This window comes from Patagioenas fasciata, chromosome 2, assembly GCF_037038585.1.
Source record: "Patagioenas fasciata isolate bPatFas1 chromosome 2, bPatFas1.hap1, whole genome shotgun sequence".
NCBI classification, from domain to species: Eukaryota; Metazoa; Chordata; class Aves; order Columbiformes; family Columbidae; genus Patagioenas; species Patagioenas fasciata.
The window spans coordinates 103,495,638-103,515,760 of NC_092521.1; positions in this window are offsets into that span (position 1 = coordinate 103,495,638).

The window sequence follows — 20,123 nt, forward strand, 5'->3', positions numbered from 1 at the left end:
TAGGGGTTGAGGTTAGGTTTAGATTTGGGGTTAGGGGTTGGGGTTAGGTTTAGATTTGGGGTTAGGTTTAGATTTGGGTTTAGGGGTTGGGGTTAGGTTTAGATTTGGGGTTAGGGGTTGGGGTTAGGGGTTGGGGTTAGGTTTAGATTTGCGGTTAGGGGTTGGGGTTAGGTTTAGATTTGGGCTTAGGGGTTGGGGTTAGGGGTTGGGGTTAGGTTTAGATTTGGGGTTAGGGTTAGATTTGGGGTTAGGGGTTGGGGTTGGTTTAGATTTGGGGTTAGGTTTATATCGGGGGTTAGGGGTTGGGGTTATGTTTAGATTTGGGGTTAGGTTTCTATTTGGGGTTAGAGGTTGGGGTTAGGTTTAGATTTGGGGTTAGGTTTAGATTTGGGGTTAGGAGTTGGGGTTAGGTTTAGATTTGGGGTTTGGTTTAGATCTGGGGTTAGGGGTTGGGGTTATGTTTAGATTTGGGTATAGGTTTAGATTTGGGGTTAGGGGTTGGGGTTAGGTTTAGATTTGGGGTTAGGGGTTGGGGTTAGAGGTTGGGGTTAGGTTTCTATTTGGGGTTAGGTTTATATTTGGGGTTAAGGGTTGGGGTTAGGTTTAGATTTGGGGTTAGGTTTAGATTTAGGGTTAGGTTTTTGGGATTAGGTTTAGATTTGGGGTTAGGTTTAGATTTGGGGTTAGGGGTTGGGGTTAGGAACTGGGGTGAGGTTTAGATTTGGGGTTAGTGGTTGGGGTTAGGGGTTGGGGTTAGGTTTAGATTTGGGGTTAGGCGTTGGGGTTAGGGGTTGGGGTTAGGTTTAGATTTGGGGTTAGGTTTAGATTTGGGGTTAGGGGTTGGGGTTAGGTTTAGATTTGGGGTTAGGTTTAGATTTGGGGTTAGGTTTACATTTCGGGTTAGGGGTTGGGTTTAGGTTTAGATTTGGGGTTAGGGGTTGGAGTTAGGTTTAGATTTGGGGTTAGATTTAGATTTGGGGTTTACATTTGGGGTTAGGTTTAGATTTGGTGTTAGGGATGGGGTTAGGTTTAGATTTGGGGTTAGGTTTAGATTTGGTGTTAGGGGTTGAGGTTAGCTTTAGATTTGGGGTTAGGTTTAGATTTGGTGTTAGGGGTTGGGGTTAGGTTTCTATTTGGGGTTAGGTTTCTATTTGGGGTTAAGGGTTGGGGTTAGGTTTAGATTTGGGGTTAGGTTTAGATTTGGGGTTAGGTTTTGGGGTTAGGTTTAGATTTGGGGTTAGGTTTAGATTTAGGTTTAGGTGTTGGGGTTAGGTTTAGATTTGGGGTTAGGTTTAGATTTGGGGTTAGGGGTTGGTGTTAGGTTTAGATTTGGGGTTATGTTTAGATTTGGGGTTAGGAGTTGGGGTTAGGTTTAGATTTGGGGTTAGGTTTAGATTTGGGTTTAGGAGATGGGGTTAGGTTTAGATTTGGGGTTAGGTTTAGATTTGGGGTTTAGATTTGGGGTTAGGTTTAGATTTGGGGTTAGGTTTAGATTTGGGGTTAGAAGTTGGGGTTAGGGGTTTGGGTTGGGTGTTCGGGTTAGGTTTAGATTTGGGGTTAGGGTTTGGGGTTAGGGGTTGGGGTCAGGGGTTGGGGTTAGCTTTAGATTTGGGGTTACGTTTACATTTGGGGTTAGGTTTAGATTTGGAGTTAGGGGCTGGGGTTAGGGGTTGGGGTTAGGGGTTGGCGTTAGGTTTAGATTTGGGGTTAGGAGTTGGGGTTTGTTTTAGATTTGGGGTTATGTTTAAATTCAGGGTGAGGGGTTGGGGTTAGTTTTAGATTTGGGGTTAGGTTTAGATTTGGGGTTAGGGGTTGGGGTTAGGTTTAGATTTGGGGTTAGGTTTAGATTTGGGGTTAGGGGTTGGGGTTAGATTTAGATTTGGGGTTAGGTTTACATTTGGGGTTAGGGGTTGGGGTTAGGTGTAGATTTGGGGTTAGGTTTAGATTTGGGTTTAGGGGTTGGTGTTAGGTTTAGATTTCGGGTTATGTTTAGATTTGGGGTTAGGTTTAGATTTGGGGTTAGGGGTTGGGTTTAGGTTTATATTTGGGTTTAGGTTTAAATTTGGGCTTAGGGTTTGGGGTTAGGTTTAGATTTGGGTTTAGGTTTAGATTTCGGGTTAGGTTTAGATTTGGGGTTAGGTTTAGACTTGGGGTTAGGGGTTGGGGTTAGGTTTAGATTTGGGGTTAGGGGTTGGGGTTAGGGGTTGGGGTTAGGGTTTGGGGTTAGGTTTAGATTTGGGGTTAGGTTTAGATTTGGGGTTAGGGGTTGGGGTTAGGTTTAGATTTGGGGTTAGGTTTAGATTTGGGGTTAGGGGTTGGGTTTAGGTTTAGATTTGGGTTTAGGTTTAAATTGGGGCTTAGGGGTTGGGGTTAGGTTTAGATTTGGGTTTAGGTTTATATATGGGGTTAGGGGTTGGGTTTAGGTTTAGATTTGGGGTTAGGTTTAGATTTGGGTTTAGGTTTAGATTTAGGGTTAGGTTTAGATCTGGGGTTAGGGGTTGGGGTTAGGAACTGGGGTGAAGTTTAGATTTAAGGTTAGTGGTTGGGGCTAGGGGTTGGGGTTAGGTTTAGATTTGGGGTTAGGGGTTGGGGTTAGGGGTTGGGGTTAGGGGTTGGGGTTAGGTTTAGATTTGGGGTTAGGTTTACATTTGGGGTTAGGGGTTGGGTTTAGGTTTAGATTTGGGTTTACGGGTTGGGGTTAGGTTTAGATTTGGGGTTAGGTTTAGATTTGGGGTTAGGTTTAGATTTGGTGTTAGGGGTTGAGGTTAGCTTTAGATTTGGGGTTAGGGGTTGGGGTTAGGTTTCTATTTGGGGTTAGGTTTATATTTGGGGTTAAGTGTTGGGGTTAGGTTTAGATTTGGGGTTAGGTTTAGATTTAGGGTTAGGTTTTGGGGTTAGGTTTAGATTTGGGGTTAGGTTTAGATTTAGGTTTAGGTGTTGGGGTTAGGTTTAGATTAGGGGTTAGGTTTAGATTTGGGGTTAGGGGTTGGGGTTAGCTTTAGATTTGGGGTTAGGTTTAGATTTGGGGTTAGGGTTTGGGGTTAGTTTTAGATTTGGGGTTAGGTTTAGATTTGGGGTTAGGGTTTGGGGTTAGGTTTAGATTTGGGGTTAGGTTTAGATTTGGGTTTAGGAGATGGGGTTAGGTTTAGATTTGGGGTTAGGTTTAGATTTGGGGTTTAGATTTGGGGTTAGGTTTAGATTTGGGGTTAGGTTTAGATTTGGGGTTAGGTTTAGATTTGGGGTTAGGGGTTGGGGTTAGGTTTAGATTTGGGGTTAGGTTTAGATTTGGGTTTAGGAGATGGGGTTAGGTTTAGATTTGGGGTTAGGTTTAGATTTGGGGTTTAGATTTGGGGTTAGGTTTAGATTTGGGGTTAGGTTTAGATTTGGGGTTAGAAGTTGGGGTTAGGGGTTTGGGTTGGGTGTTGGGGTTAGGTTTAGATTTGGGGTTAGGTTTTGGGGTTAGAGGTTGGGGTCAGGGGTTGGGGTTAGCTTTAGATTTGGGGTTACGTTTACATTTGGGTTTAGGTTTGGATTTGGGGTTAGGGGTTGGGGTTAGGGGTTGGGGTTAGGGGTTGGGGTTAGGTTTAGATTTGGGGTTAGGTTTAGATTTGGGGTTAGGAGTTGGGGTTTGTTTTAGATTTGGGGTTATGTTTAAATTCAGGGTTAGGGGTTGGGGTTAGGTTTACATTTGGGGTTAGGGGTTGGGGTTAGGTTTAGGGTTGGGGTTAGGTTTAGATTTGGGGCTAGGGGTTGGGGTTAGATTTAGATTTGGGGTTAGGTTTAAATTTGGGGTTGTGGGTTGGGGCTAGGTTTAGATTTGGGGTTAGGTTTAGATTTGGGGTTAGGGGTTGGGGTTAGGGTTAGATTTGGGGATAGGTTTAGATTTGGGGTTAGGTTTAAATTTGGGGTTAGGGGTTGGGGTTAGGTTTAGATTTGGGGTTAGGGGTTGGGTTTAGGTTTAGATTTGGGTTTAGGTTTAAATTTGGGCATAGGGGTTGGGGTTAGGTTTAGATTTGGGGTTAGGTTTACATTTGGGGTTAGGGGTTGGGGTTAGGTTTAGATTTGGGGTTAGGTTTAGATTTGGGGTTAGGGGTTGGGGTTAGGGGTTGCGGTTAGGGTTTGGGGTTAGGTTTAGATTAGGGGTTAGGTTTAGATTTGGGGTTAGGGGTTGGGGTTAGGTTTAGATTTGGGTTTAGGTTTAGATTTGGGGTTAGCTTTAGATTTGGGGTTAGGTTTAGATTTGGGGTTTGGGGTTGGGGTTAGGTTTAGATTTGGGGTTAGGGGTTGGGGTTAGGTTTAGATTTGGGGTTAGGTTTAGATTTGGGGCTAGGGGTTGGGGTTAGATTATAGATTTGGGGTTAGGTTTACATTTGGGGTTAGGGGTTAAGGTTAGGTTTAGATTTGGGGTTAGGTTTATATTTGGGGTTAGGGGTTGGGGTTAGGTTTAGATTTGGGGTTAGGTTTAGATTTGGGGTTAGGGGTTGGGGTTAGGTTTAGATTTGGGGTTAGGTTTAGATTTGGGGTTAGGGGTTGGGGTTAGGTTTAGATTTGGGGTTAGGTTTAGATTTGGGGTTAGGGGTTGGGTTTAGGTTTATATTTGGGTTTAGGTTTAAATTTGGGCTTAGGGGTTGGGGTTAGGTTTAGATTTGGGTTTAGGTTTAGATTTAGGGTTAGGTTTAGATTTGGGGTTAGGTTTAGATTTGGGGTTAGGGGTTGGGGTTAGGTTTAGATTTGGGGTTAGGGGTTGGGGTTAGGGGTTGGGGTTAGGGTTTGGGGTTAGGTTTAGATTTGGGGTTAGGTTTAGATTTGGGGTTAGGGGTTGGGGTTAGGTTTAGATTTGGGGTTAGGTTTAGATTTGGGGTTAGGGGTTGGGTTTAGGTTTAGATTTGGCTTTAGGTTTAAATTGGGGCTTAGGGGTTGGGGTTAGGTTTAGATTTGGGTTTAAATTTATATGTGGGGTTAGGGGTTGGGGTTAGGTTTAGATTTGGGGTTAGGTTTAGATTTGGGTTTAGGTTTAGATTTAGGGTTAGGTTTAGATCTGGGGTTAGGGGTTGGGGTTAGGAACTGGGGTGAGGTTTAGATTTGGGGTTAGTGGTTGGGACTAGGGGTTGGGGTTAGGTTTAGATTTGGGGTTGGGGGTTGTGGTTAGGGGTTGGTGTTAGGGGTTGGGGTTAGGTTTAGATTTGGGGTTAGGTTTACATTTGGGGTTAGGGGTTGGGTTTAGGTTTAGATTTGGGTTTAGGGGTTGGGGTTAGGTTTAGATTTGGGTTAGGTTTAGATTTGGGGTTAGGTTTAGATTTGGTGTTAGGGGTTGAGGTTAGCTTTAGATTTGGGGTTAGGTTTAGATTTGGTGTCAGGGGTTGGGGTTAGGTTTCTATTTGGGGTTAGGTTTATATTTGGGGTTAAGGGTTGGGGTTAGGTTTAGATTTGGGGTTAGGTTTAGATTTGGGGTTAGGGGTTGGGGTTAGGTTTAGATTTGGGGTTAGGTTTAGATTTGGGGTTAGGGGTTGGGTTTAGGTTTAGATTTGGGTTTAGGTTTACATTTGGGCATAGGGGTTGGGGTTAGGTTTAGATTTGGGTTTAGGTTTAGATTTGGGGTTAGGTTTAGATTTGGGGTTAGGTTTAGATTTGGGGTTAGGGGTTGGGGTTAGGTTTAGATTTGGGGATAGAGGTTGGGGTTAGGGGTTGCGGTTAGGGTTTGGGATTAGGTTTAGATTAGGGGTTAGGTTTAGATTTGGGGTTAGGGGTTGGGGTTAGGTTTAGATTTGGGTTTAGGTTTAGATTTGGGGTTAGGGGTTGGGTTTAGGTTTAGATTTGGGTTTAGGTTTAAATTTGGGCATAGGGGTTGGGGTTAGGTTTAGATTTGGGTTTAGGTTTAGATTTGGGGTTAGGTTTAGATTTGGGGTTAGGTTTAGATTTGAGGTTAGGGGTTGGGGTTAGGTTTAGATTTGGGGTTAGGGGTTGGGGTTAGGTTTAGATTTGGGGTTAGGTTTAGATTTGGGGCTAGGGGTTGGGGTTAGATTTAGATTTGTGGTTAGGTTTACATTTGGGGTTAGGGGTTAAGGTTACGTTTAGATTTGGGGTTAGGTTTATATTTGGGGTTAGGGGTTGGGGTTAGGTTTAGATTTGGGGTTAGGTTTAGATTTGGGGTTAGGGGTTGGGGTTAGGTTTAGATTTGGGGTTAGGTTTAGATTTGGGGTTAGGGGTTGGGGTTAGGTTTAGATTTGGGGTTAGGTTTAGATTTGGGGTTAGGTGTTGGGTTTAGGTTTATATTTGGGTTTAGGTTTAAATTTGGGCTTAGGGGTTGGGGTTAGGTTTAGATTTGGGTTTAGGTTTATATGTGGGGTTAGGGGTTGGGGTTAGGTTTAGATTTGGGGTTAGGTTTAGATTTGGGTTTAGGTTTAGATTTAGGGTTAGGTTTAGATCTGGGGTTAGGGGTTGGGGTTAGGAACTGGGGTGAGGTTTAGATTTGGGGTTAGTGGTTGGGGCTAGGGGTTGGGGTTAGGTTTAGATTTGGGGTTAGGGGTTGCGGTTAGGGGTTGGGGTTAGGGGTTGTGGTTAGGTTTAGATTTGGGGTTAGGTTTATATTTGGCGTTAAGGGTTGGGGTTAGGTTTAGATTTGGGGTTAGGTTTAGATTTAGGGTTAGGGGTTGGGGTTAGGTTTAGATTTGGGGTTAGGTTTAGATTTGGGTTTAGGTGTTGCGGTTAGGTTTAGATTTGGGGTTAGGTTTAGATTTGGGGTTAGGGGTTGGGGTTAGGTTTAGATTTGGGGTTAGGTTTAGATTTGGGGTTAGGTGTTGGGGTTAGGTTTAGATTTGGGGTTAGGTTTAGATTTGGGGTTAGGGGTTGGGGTTAGGCTTAGATTTGGGGTTAGTTTTTGATTTGGGGTTAGGGGTTGGGGTTAGGTTTAGATTTGGGGTTAGGGTTTGGGGTTAGGGGTTGAGGTTAGGTTTAGATTTGGGGTTAGGGTTTGGGGTTAGGGGTTGGGGTTAGGTTTAGATTTGGGGTTAGGGCTTGCGGTTAGGTTTAGATTTTGGGTTAGGGTTTGGGGTTAGGGGTTGGGGTTAGGTTTAGATTTGGGGTTAGGTTTAGATTTGGGGTTAGGTTTAGATTGGGTTTAGGGGTTGTGGTTAGGTTTAGATTTGGGGTTAGGGCTTGGGGTTAGGTTTAGATTTTGGGTTAGGGTTTGGGGTTAGGGGTTGGGGTTAGGTTTAGATTTGGGGTTAGGTTTAGATTTGGGGTTAGGTTTAGATTGGGTTTAGGGGTTGGGGTTAGGGGTTGGGGTTAGGTTTAGATTTGGGGTTAGGGGTTGGGATTAGGGGTTGGGGTTAGGGGTTGGGGTTAGAGGTTGGGGTTAGGTTTAGATTTGGGGTTAGGTTTCGATTTGGGGTTAGGGGTTGGGGTTAGGTTTAGATTTGGGGTTAGGTTTAGATTTGGGGTTAGGGGTTGGGTTAGGTTTAGATTTGGGCTTAGGGCTTGGGGTTAGGTTTAGATTTGGGGTTAGGTTTAGATTTGGGGTTAGGGGTTGGGGTTAGCGGTTGGGGTTAGGTTTAGATTTGGGGTTAGGGGTTGGGGTTAGGTTTAGATTTGGGGTTAGGGGTTGGGGTTAGAGGTTGGGGTTAGGTTTAGATTTGGGGTTAGGGGTTCGGGTTAGGGGTTGGGTTTAGGGGTTGGGGTTAGGTTTAGATTTGGGATTAGGGGTTGAGGTTAGGTTTAGATTTGGGGTTAGGTTTATATTTGGGGTTAGGGGTTGGGGTTAGGTTTAGATTTGGGGTTATGTTTAGATTTGAGGTTAGGGGTTGGGGTTAGGTTTAGATTTGGGGTTAGGTTTCTATTTGGGGTTAGGGGTTGGGGTTAGGTTTAGATTTGGGGATAGGTTTAGATTTGGGGTTAGGTGTTGGGGTTAGGTTTAGATTTGTGGTTAGGTTTAGATTTGGGTATAGGTTTAGATTTGGGGTTAGGGGTTGAGGTTAGGTTTAGATTTGGGGTTAGGTTTAGATTTGGGGTTAGGGGTTGGGGTTAGGTTTAGATTTGGGGTTAGGTTTAGATTTGGGGTTAGGGGTTGGGGTTAGGTTTAGATTTGGGTTTAGGGGTTGGGGTTAGGTTTAGATTTGGGGTTAGGTTTAGATTTTGGGGTTAGTTTTAGATTTGGGGTTAGGGGTTGGGGTAAGGGATTTGGGTTAGGGGTTGGGATTAGGTTTAGATTTGGGGTTAGGTTTAGATTTGGGGTTTAGATTTGGGGTTAGGTTTAGATTTGGGGTTAGGGGTTGGGGTTAGGTTTAGATTTGGGGTTAGGGGTTGAGGTTAGGTTTAGATTTGGGGTTAGGGGTTGGGGTTAGGTTTAGATTTGGGGTTAGGTTTAGATTTGGGTTTAGGGGTTGGGGTTAGGTTTAGATTTGGGGTTAGGGCTTGGGGTTAGGGGTTGGGGTTAGGTTTAGATTTGCGGTTAGGGGTTGGGGTTAGGTTTAGATTTGGGCTTAGGGGTTGGGGTTAGGGGTTGGGGTGAGGTTTAGATTTGGGGTTAGGATAGATTTGGGTTTAGGAGTTGGGGTTGGTTTAGATTTGGGGTTAGGTTTAGATCTGGGGTTAGGGGTTGGGGTTATGTTTAGATTTGGGGTTAGGTTTCTATTTGGGGTTAGGGGTTGGGGTTAGGTTTAGATTTGGGGTTAGGTTTAGATTTGGTTTTAGGAGTTGGGGTTAGGTTTAGATTTGGGGTTAGGTTTAGATCTGGGGTTAGGGGTTGGGGTTATGTTTAGATTTGGGTATAGGTTTAGATTTGGGGTTAGGGGTTGGGGTTAGGTTTAGATTTGGGGTTAGGGGTTGGGGTTAGAGGTTGGGGTTAGGTTTCTATTTGGGGTTAGGTTTATATTTGGGGTTAAGGGTTGGGTTTAGGTTTAGATTTGGGGTTAGGTTTAGATTTAGGGTTAGGTTTTGGGGTTAGGTTTAGATTAGGGGTTAGGTTTAGATTTGGGGTTAGGGGTTGGGGTTAGGAACTGGGGTGAGGTTTAGATTTGGGGTTAGTGGTTGGGGTTAGGGGTTGGGGTTAGGGGTTGGGGTTAGGTTTAGATTTGGGGTTAGGTTTAGATTTGGGGTTAGGGGTTGGGGTTAGGTTTAGATTTGGGGTTAGGTTTAGATTTGGGGTTAGGTTTACATTTCGGGTTAGGGGTTGGGTTTAGGTTTAGATTTGGGGTTAGGGGTTGGAGTTAGGTTTAGATTTGGGGTTAGATTTAGATTTGGGGTTTACATTTGGGGTTAGGTTTAGATTTGGTGTTAGGGATGGGGTTAGGTTTAGATTTGGGGTTAGGTTTAGATTTGGTGTTAGGGGTTGAGGTTAGCTTTAGATTTGGGGTTAGGTTTAGATTTGGTGTTAGGGGTTGGGGTTAGGTTTCTATTTGGGGTTAGGTTTATATTTGGGGTTAAGGGTTGGGGTTAGGTTTAGATTTGGGGTTAGGTTTAGATTTGGGGTTAGGTTTTGGGGTTAGGTTTAGATTTGGGGTTAGGTTTAGATTTAGGTTTAGGTGTTGGGGTTAGGTTTAGATTTGGGGTTAGGTTTAGATTTGGGGTTTAGATTTGGGGTTAGGTTTAGATTTGGGGTTAGGTTTAGATTTGGGGTTAGAAGTTGGGGTTAGGGGTTTGGGTTGGGTGTTCGGGTTAGGTTTAGATTTGGGGTTAGGGTTTGGGGTTAGGGGTTGGGTTAGGTTTAGATTTGGGGTTAGGGCTTGGGGTTAGGTTTAGATTTGGGGTTAGGTTTAGATTTGGGGTTAGGGGTTGGGGTTAGCGGTTGGGGTTAGGTTTAGATTTGGGGTTAGGGGTTGGGGTTAGGTTTAGATTTGGGGTTAGGGGTTGGGGTTAGAGGTTGGGGTTAGGTTTAGATTTGGGGTTAGGGGTTGGGGTTAGGGGTTGGGTTTAGGGGTTGGGGTTAGGTTTAGATTTGGGATTAGGGGTTGAGGTTAGGTTTAGATTTGGGGTTAGGTTTATATTTGGGGTTAGGGGTTGGGGTTAGGTTTAGATTTGGGGTTATGTTTAGATTTGGGGTTAGGGGTTGGGGTTAGGTTTAGATTTGGGGTTAGGTTTCTATTTGGGGTTAGGGGTTGGGGTTAGGTTTAGATTTGGGGATAGGTTTAGATTTGGGGTTAGGTGTTGGGGTTAGGTTTAGATTTGTGGTTAGGTTTAGATTTGGGTATAGGTTTAGATTTGGGGTTAGGGGTTGAGGTTAGGTTTAGATTTGGGGTTAGGTTTAGATTTGGGGTTAGGGGTTGGGGTTAGGTTTAGATTTGGGGTTAGGTTTAGATTTGGGGTTAGGGGTTGGGGTTAGGTTTAGATTTGGGTTTAGGGGTTGGGGTTAGGTTTAGATTTGGGGTTAGGTTTAGATTTTGGGGTTAGGTTTAGATTTGGGGTTAGGGGTTGGGGTAAGGGATTTGGGTTAGGGGTTGGGATTAGGTTTAGATTTGGGGTTAGGTTTAGATTTGGGGTTTAGATTTGGGGTTAGGTTTAGATTTGGGCTTAGGGGTTGGGGTTAGGTTTAGATTTGGGGTTAGGGGTTGAGGTTAGGTTTAGATTTGGGGTTAGGGGTTGGGGTTAGGTTTAGATTTGGGGTTAGGTTTAGATTTGGGTTTAGGGGTTGGGGTTAGGTTTAGATTTGGGGTTAGGGGTTGGGGTTAGGGGTTGGGGTTAGGTTTAGATTTGGGCTTAGGGGTTGGGGTTAGGGGTTGGGGTTAGGTTTAGATTTGGGGTTAGGATAGATTTGGGGTTAGGAGTTGGGGTTGGTTTAGATTTGGGGTTAGGTTTAGATCTGGGGTTAGGGGTTGGGGTTATGTTTAGATTTGGGGTTAGGTTTCTATTTGGGGTTAGGGGTTGGGGTTAGGTTTAGATTTGGGGTTAGGTTTAGATTTGGGGTTAGGAGTTGGGGTTAGGTTTAGATTTGGGTTTAGGTTTAGATCTGGGGTTAGGGGTTGGGGTTATGTTTAGATTTGGGTATAGGTTTAGATTTGGGGTTAGGGGTTGGGGTTAGGTTTAGATTTGGGGTTAGGGGTTGGGGTTAGAGGTTGGGGTTAGGTTTCTGTTTGGGGTTAGGTTTATATTTGGGGTTAGGGGTTGGGGTTAGGAACTGGGGTGAGGTTTAGATTTGGGGTCAGTGGTTGGGGTTAGGGGTTGGGGTTAGGTTTAGATTTGGGGTTAGGGGTTGGGGTTAGGGGTTGGGGTTAGGTTTAGATTTGGGGTTAGGTTTAGATTTGGGGTTAGGGGTTGGGGTTAGGTTTAGATTTGGGGTTAGGTTTAGATTTGGGGTTAGGTTTACATTTCGGGTTAGGTGTTGGGTTTAGGTTTAGATTTGGGGTTAGGGGTTGGAGTTAGGTTTAGATTTGGGGTTAGATTTAGATTTGGGGTTTACATTTGGGGTTAGGTTTAGATTTGGTGTTAGGGATGGGGTTAGGTTTAGATTTGGGGTTAGGTTTAGATTTGGTGTTAGGGGTTGAGGTTAGCTTTAGATTTGGGGTTAGGTTTAGATTTGGTGTTAGGGGTTGGGGTTAGGTTTCTATTTGGGGTTATGTTTATATTTGGGGTTAAGGGTTGGGGTTAGGTTTAGATTTGGGGTTAGGTTTAGATTTGGGGTTAGGTTTTGGGGTTAGGTTTAGATTTGGGGTTAGGTTTAGATTTAGGTTTAGGTGTTGGGGTTAGGTTTAGATTTGGGGTTAGGTTTAGATTTGGGGTTAGGGGTTGGGGTTAGGTTTAGATTTGGGGTTAGGTTTAGATTTGGGGTTAGGAGTTGGGGTTAGCGGTTGGGGTTAGGTTTAGATTTGGGGTTAGGGGTTGGGGTTAGGTTTAGATTTGGGGTTAGGGGTTGGGGTTAGAGGTTGGGGTTAGGTTTAGATTTGGGGTTAGGGGTTCGGGTTAGGGGTTGGGTTTAGGGGTTGGGGTTAGGTTTAGATTTGGGATTAGGGGTTGAGGTTAGGTTTAGATTTGGGGTTAGGTTTATATTTGGGGTTAGGGGTTGGGGTTAGGTTTAGATTTGGGGTTATGTTTAGATTTGAGGTTAGGGGTTGGGGTTAGGTTTAGATTTGGGGTTAGGTTTCTATTTGGGGTTAGGGGTTGGGGTTAGGTTTAGATTTGGGGATAGGTTTAGATTTGGGGTTAGGTGTTGGGGTTAGGTTTAGATTTGTGGTTAGGTTTAGATTTGGGTATAGGTTTAGATTTGGGGTTAGGGGTTGAGGTTAGGTTTAGATTTGGGGTTAGGTTTAGATTTGGGGTTAGGGGTTGGGGTTAGGTTTAGATTTGGGGTTAGGTTTAGATTTGGGGTTAGGGGTTGGGGTTAGGTTTAGATTTGGGTTTAGGGGTTGGGGTTAGGTTTAGATTTGGGGTTAGGTTTAGATTTTGGGGTTAGGTTTAGATTTGGGGTTAGGGGTTGGGGTAAGGGATTTGGGTTAGGGGTTGGGATTAGGTTTAGATTTGGGGTTAGGTTTAGATTTGGGGTTTAGATTTGGGGTTAGGTTTAGATTTGGGCTTAGGGGTTGGGGTTAGGTTTAGATTTGGGGTTAGGGGTTGAGGTTAGGTTTAGATTTGGGGTTAGGGGTTGGGGTTAGGTTTAGATTTGGGGTTAGGTTTAGATTTGGGTTTAGGGGTTGGGGTTAGGTTTAGATTTGGGGTTAGGGGTTGGGGTTAGGGGTTGGGGTTAGGTTTAGATTTGCGGTTAGGGGTTGGGGTTAGGTTTAGATTTGGGCTTAGGGGTTGGGGTTAGGGGTTGGGGTTAGGTTTAGATTTGGGGTTAGGATAGATTTGGGGTTAGGAGTTGGGGTTGGTTTAGATTTGGGGTTAGGTTTAGATCTGGGGTTAGGGGTTGGGGTTATGTTTAGATTTGGGGTTAGGTTTCTATTTGGGGTTAGGGGTTGGGGTTAGGTTTAGATTTGGGGTTAGGTTTAGATTTGGGGTTAGGAGTTGGGGTTAGGTTTAGATTTGGGGTTAGGTTTAGATCTGGGGTTAGGGGTTGGGGTTATGTTTAGATTTGGGTATAGGTTTAGATTTGGGGTTAGGGGTTGGGGTTAGGTTTAGATTTGGGGTTAGGGGTTGGGGTTAGAGGTTGGGGTTAGGTTTCTATTTGGGGTTAGGTTTATATTTGGGGTTAAGGGTTGGGTTTAGGTTTAGATTTGGGGTTAGGTTTAGATTTAGGGTTAGGTTTTGGGGTTAGGTTTAGATTTGGGGTTAGGTTTAGATTTGGGGTTAGGGGTTGGGGTTAGGAACTGGGGTGAGGTTTAGATTTGGGGTCAGTGGTTGGGGTTAGGGGTTGCGGTTAGGTTTAGATTTGGGGTTAGGGGTTGGGGTTAGGGGTTGGGGTTAGGTTTAGATTTGGGGTTAGGTTTAGATTTGGGGTTAGGGGTTGGGGTTAGGTTTAGATTTGGGGTTAGGTTTAGATTTGGGTTTAGGGGTTGGGGTTAGGTTTAGATTTGGGGTTAGGGGTTGGGGTTAGGGGTTGGGGTTAGGTTTAGATTTGGGCTTAGGGGTTGGGGTTAGGGGTTGGGGTTAGGTTTAGATTTGGGGTTAGGATAGATTTGGGGTTAGGAGTTGGGGTTGGTTTAGATTTGGGGTTAGGTTTAGATCTGGGGTTAGGGGTTGGGGTTATGTTTAGATTTGGGGTTAGGTTTCTATTTGGGGTTAGGGGTTGGGGTTAGGTTTAGATTTGGGGTTAGGTTTAGATTTGGGGTTAGGAGTTGGGGTTAGGTTTAGATTTGGGGTTAGGTTTAGATCTGGGGTTAGGGGTTGGGGTTATGTTTAGATTTGGGTATAGGTTTAGATTTGGGGTTAGGGGTTGGGGTTAGGTTTAGATTTGGGGTTAGGGGTTGGGGTTAGAGGTTGGGGTTAGGTTTCTATTTGGGGTTAGGTTTATATTTGGGGTTAAGGGTTGGGTTTAGGTTTAGATTTGGGGTTAGGTTTAGATTTAGGGTTAGGTTTTGGGGTTAGGTTTAGATTTGGGGTTAGGTTTAGATTTGGGGTTAGGGGTTGGGGTTAGGAACTGGGGTGAGGTTTAGATTTGGGGTCAGTGGTTGGGGTTAGGGGTTGGGGTTAGGTTTAGATTTGGGGTTAGGGGTTGGGGTTAGGGGTTGGGGTTAGGTTTAGATTTGGGGTTAGGTTTAGATTTGGGGTTAGGGGTTGGGGTTAGGTTTAGATTTGGGGTTAGGTTTAGATTTGGGTTTAGGTTTACATTTCGGGTTAGGGGTTGGGTTTAGGTTTAGATTTGGGGTTAGGGGTTGGAGTTAGGTTTAGATTTGGGGTTAGATTTAGATTTGGGGTTTACATTTGGGGTTAGGTTTAGATTTGGTGTTAGGGATGGGGTTAGGTTTAGATTTGGGGTTAGGTTTAGATTTGGTGTTAGGGGTTGAGGTTAGCTTTAGATTTGGGGTTAGGTTTAGATTTGGTGTTAGGGGTTGGGGTTAGGTTTCTATTTGGGGTTAGGTTTATATTTGGGGTTAAGGGTTGGGGTTAGGTTTAGATTTGGGGTTAGGTTTAGATTTGGGGTTAGGTTTTGGGGTTAGGTTTAGATTTGGGGTTAGGTTTAGATTTAGGTTTAGGTGTTGGGGTTAGGTTTAGATTTGGGGTTAGGTTTAGATTTGGGGTTAGGGGTTGGGGTTAGGTTTAGATTTGGGGTTAGGTTTAGATTTGGGGTTAGGAGTTGGGGTTAGCGGTTGGGGTTAGGTTTAGATTTGGGGTTAGGGGTTGGGGTTAGGTTTAGATTTGGGGTTAGGGGTTGGGGTTAGAGGTTGGGGTTAGGTTTAGATTTGGGGTTAGGGGTTCGGGTTAGGGGTTGGGTTTAGGGGTTGGGGTTAGGTTTAGATTTGGGATTAGGGGTTGAGGTTAGGTTTAGATTTGGGGTTAGGTTTATATTTGGGGTTAGGGGTTGGGGTTAGGTTTAGATTTGGGGTTATGTTTAGATTTGAGGTTAGGGGTTGGGGTTAGGTTTAGATTTGGGGTTAGGTTTCTATTTGGGGTTAGGGGTTGGGGTTAGGTTTAGATTTGGGGATAGGTTTAGATTTGGGGTTAGGTGTTGGGGTTAGGTTTAGATTTGTGGTTAGGTTTAGATTTGGGTATAGGTTTAGATTTGGGGTTAGGGGTTGAGGTTAGGTTTAGATTTGGGGTTAGGTTTAGATTTGGGGTTAGGGGTTGGGGTTAGGTTTTGATTTGGGGTTAGGTTTAGATTTGGGATTAGGGGTTGGGGTTAGGTTTAGATTTGGGTTTAGGGGTTGGGGTTAGGTTTAGATTTGGGGTTAGGTTTAGATTTTGGGGTTAGGTTTAGATTTGGGGTTAGGGGTTGGGGTAAGGGATTTGGGTTAGGGGTTGGGATTAGGTTTAGATTTGGGGTTAGGTTTAGATTTGGGGTTTAGATTTGGGGTTAGGTTTAGATTTGGGCTTAGGGGTTGGGGTTAGGTTTAGATTTGGGGTTAGGGGTTGAGGTTAGGTTTAGATTTGGGGTTAGGGGTTGGGGTTAGGTTTAGATTTGGGGTTAGGTTTAGATTTGGGTTTAGGGGTTGGGGTTAGGTTTAGATTTGGGGTTAGGGGTTGGGGTTAGGGGTTGGGGTTAGGTTTAGATTTGCGGTTAGGGGTTGGGGTTAGGTTTAGATTTGGGCTTAGGGGTTGGGGTTAGGGGTTGGGGTTAGGTTTAGATTTGGGGTTAGGATAGATTTGGGGTTAGGAGTTGGGGTTGGTTTAGATTTGGGGTTAGGTTTAGATCTGGGGTTAGGGGTTGGGGTTATGTTTAGATTTGGGGTTAGGTTTCTATTTGGGGTTAGGGGTTGGGGTCAGGTTTAGATTTGGGGTTAGGTTTAGATTTGGGGTTAGGAGTTGGGGTTAGGTTTAGATTTGGGGTTAGGTTTAGATCTGGGGTTAGGGGTTGGGGTTATGTTTAGATTTGGGTATAGGTTTAGATTTGGGGTTAGGGGTTGGGGTTAGGTTTAGATTTGGGGTTAGGGGTTGGGGTTAGAGGTTGGGGTTAGGTTTCTATTTGGGGTTAGGTTTATATTTGGGGTTAAGGGTTGGGTTTAGGTTTAGATTTGGGGTTAGGTTTAGATTTAGGGTTAGGCTTTGGGGTTAGGTTTAGATTTGGGGTTAGGTTTAGATTTGGGGTTAGGGGTTGGGGTTAGGAACTGGGGTGAGGTTTAGATTTGGGGTCAGTGGTTGGGGTTAGGGGTTGGGGTTAGGTTTAGATTTGGGGTTAGGGGTTGGGGTTAGGGGTTGGGGTTAGGTTTAGATTTGGGGTTAGGTTTAGATTTGGGGTTAGGGGTTGGGGTTAGGTTTAGATTTGGGGTTAGGTTTAGATTTGGGGTTAGGTTTACATTTCGGGTTAGGGGTTGGGTTTAGGTTTAGATTTGGGGTTAGGGGTTGGAGTTAGGTTTAGATTTGGGGTTAGATTTAGATTTGGGGTTTACATTTGGGGTTAGGTTTAGATTTGGTGTTAGGGATGGGGTTAGGTTTAGATTTGGGGTTAGGTTTAGATTTGGTGTTAGGGGTTGAGGTTAGCTTTAGATTTGGGGTTAGGTTTAGATTTGGTGTTAGGGGTTGGGGTTAGGTTTCTATTTGGGGTTAGGTTTATATTTGGGGTTAAGGGTTGGGGTTAGGTTTAGATTTGGGGTTAGGTTTAGATTTGGGGTTAGGTTTTGGGGTTAGGTTTAGATTTGGGGTTAGGTTTAGATTTAGGTTTAGGTGTTGGGGTTAGGTTTAGATTTGGGGTTAGGTTTAGATTTGGGGTTAGGGGTTGGGGTTAGGTTTAGATTTGGGGTTAGGTTTAGATTTGGGGTTAGGAGTTGGGGTTAGGTTTAGATTTGGGGTTAGGGGTTGGGGTTAGGTTTAGATTTGGGGTTAGGTTTAGATTTGGGGTTAGGAGTTGGGGTTAGGTTTAGATTTGGGGTTAGGTTTAGATTTGGGTTTAGGAGATGGGGTTAGGTTTAGATTTGGGGTTAGGTTTAGATTTGGGGTTTAGATTTGGGGTTAGGTTTAGATTTGGGGTTAGGTTTAGATTTGGGGTTAGAAGTTGGGGTTAGGGGTTTGGGTTGGGTGTTCGGGTTAGGTTTAGATTTGGGGTTAGGGTTTGGGGTTAGGGGTTGGGTTAGGTTTAGATTTGGGGTTAGGGCTTGGGGTTAGGTTTGGATTTGGGGTTAGGTTTAGATTTGGGGTTAGGGGTTGGGGTTAGCGGTTGGGGTTAGGTTTAGATTTGGGGTTAGGGGTTGGGGTTAGGTTTAGATTTGGGGTTAGGGGTTGGGGTTAGAGGTTGGGGTTAGGTTTAGATTTGGGGTTAGGGGTTGGGGTTAGGGGTTGGGTTTAGGGGTTGGGGTTAGGTTTAGATTTAGGATTAGGGGTTGAGGTTAGGTTTAGATTTGGGGTTAGGTTTATATTTGGGGTTAGGGGTTGGGGTTAGGTTTAGATTTGGGGTTATGTTTAGATTTGAGGTTAGGGGTTGGGGTTAGGTTTAGATTTGGAGTTAGGTTTCTATTTGGGGTTAGGGGTTGGGGTTAGGTTTAGATTTGGGGATAGGTTTAGATTTGGGGTTAGGTGTTGGGGTTAGGTTTAGATTTGTGGTTAGGTTTAGATTTGGGTATAGGTTTAGATTTGGGGTTAGGGGTTGAGGTTAGGTTTAGATTTGGGGTTAGGTTTAGATTTGGGGTTAGGGGTTGGGGTTAGGTTTAGATTTGGGGTTAGGTTTAGATTTGGGGTTAGGGGTTGGGGTTAGGTTTAGATTTGGGTTTAGGGGTTGGGGTTAGGTTTAGATTTGGGGTTAGGTTTAGATTTTGGGTTTAGGTTTAGATTTGGGGTTAGGGGTTGGGGTAAGGGATTTGGGTTAGGGGTTGGGATTAGGTTTAGATTTGGGGTTAGGTTTAGATTTGGGGTTTAGATTTGGGGTTAGGTTTAGATTTGGGCTTAGGGGTTGGGGTTAGGTTTAGATTTGGGGTTAGGGGTTGAGGTTAGGTTTAGATTTGGGGTTAGGGGTTGGGGTTAGGTTTAGATTTGGGGTTAGGTTTAGATTTGGGTTTAGGGGTTGGGGTTAGGTTTAGATTTGGGGTTAGGGGTTGGGGTTAGGGGTTGGGGTTAGGTTTAGATTTGCGGTTAGGGGTTGGGGTTAGGTTTAGATTTGGGCTTAGGGGTTGGGGTTAGGGGTTGGGGTTAGGTTTAGATTTGGGGTTAGGTTTAGATTTGGGGTTAGGAGTTGGGGTTGGTTTAGATTTGGGGTTAGGTTTAGATCTGGGGTTAGGGGTTGGGGTTATGTTTAGATTTGGGGTTAGGTTTCTATTTGGGGTTAGGGGTTGGGGTTAGGTTTAGATTTGGGGTTAGGTTTAGATTTGGGGTTAGGAGTTGGGGTTAGGTTTAGATTTGGGGTTAGGTTTAGATCTGGGGTTAGGGGTTGGGGTTATGTTTAGATTTGGGTATAGGTTTAGATTTGGGGTTAGGGGTTGGGGTTAGGTTTAGATTTGGGGTTAGGGGTTGGGGTTAGAGGTTGGGGTTAGGTTTCTATTTGGGGTTAGGTTTATATTTGGGGTTAAGGGTTGGGGTTAGGTTTAGATTTGGGGTTAGGTTTAGATTTAGGGTTAGGTTTTGGGGTTAGGTTTAGATTTGGGGTTAGGTTTAGATTTGGGGTTAGGGGTTGGGGTTAGGAACTGGGGTGAGGTTTACATTTTGGGTTAGTGGTTGGGGTTAGGGGTTGGGGTTAGGTTTAGATTTGGGGTTAGGGGTTGGGGTTAGGGGTTGGGGTTAGGTTTAGATTTGGGGTTAGGTTTAGATTTGGGGTTAGGGGTTGGGGTTAGGTTTAGATTTGGGGTTAGGTTTAGATTTGGGGTTAGGTTTACATTTCGGGTTAGGGGTTGGGTTTAGGTTTAGATTTGGGGTTAGGGGTTGGAGTTAGGTTTAGATTTGGGGTTAGATTTAGATTTGGGGTTTACATTTGGGGTTAGGTTTAGATTTGGTGTTAGGGATGGGGTTAGGTTTAGATTTGGGGTTAGGTTTAGATTTGGTGTTAGGGGTTGAGGTTAGCTTTAGATTTGGGGTTAGGTTTAGATTTGGTGTTAGGGGTTGGGGTTAGGTTTCTATTTGGGGTTAGGTTTCTATTTGGGGTTAGGTTTAGATTTGGGGTTAGGGGTTGGGGTTAGGGTTAGATTGGGGGTTAGGTTTAGATTTGGGATTAGGTTTAGATTTGGGGTTAGGTTTAGATTTAGGGTTAGGTTTTGGGGTTAGGTTTAGATTTGGGGTTAGGTTTAGATTTAGGTTTAGGTGTTGGGGTTAGGTTTAGATTTGGGGTTAGGTTTAGATTTGGGGTTAGGGGTTGGGGTTAGCATTAGATTTGGGGTTAGGTTTAGATTTGGGGTTAGGGTTTGGGGTTAGGTTTAGATTTGGGGTTAGGTTTAGATTTGGGGTTAGGGGTTGGGGTTAGGTTTAGATTTGGGGTTAGGTTTAGATTTCGGTTTAGGAGATGGGGTTAGGTTTAGATTTGGGGTTAGGTTTAGATTTGGGGTTTAGATTTGGGGTTAGGTTTAGATTTGGGGTTAGGTTTAGATTTGGGGTTAGAAGTTGGGGTTAGGGGTTTGGGTTGGGTGTTGGGGTTAGGTTTAGATTTGGGATTAGGTTTTGGGGTTAGAGGTTGGGGTCAGGGGTTGGGGTTAGCTTTAGATTTGGGGTTACGTTTACATTTGGGTTTAGGTTTGGATTTGGGGTTAGGGGTTGGGGTTAGGTTTAGATTTGGGGTTAGGTTTAGATTTGGGGTTAGGAGTTGGGGTTTGTTTTAGATTTGGGGTTATGTTTAAATTGAGGGTTAGGGGTTGGGGTTAGGTTTAGATTTGGGGTTAGGGGTTGGGGTTAGGTTTAGATTTGGGGTTAGGTTTAGATTTTGGGCTAGGGGTTGGGGTTAGATTTAGATTTGGGGTTAGGTTTAGATTTGGGGTTGGGGGTTGGGGTTAGGTTTAGATTTGGGGTTAGGTTTAGATTTGGGGTTAGGGGTTGGGGTTAGGGTTAGATTTGGGGTTAGGTTTAGATTTGGGGTTAGGTTTAGATTTGGGGTTAGGGGTTGGGGTTAGGGTTTGGGGTTAGGGTTTGGGGTTAGGTTTAGATTAGGGGTTAGGTTTAAATTTGGGGTTAGGGGTTGGGGTTAGGTTTAGATT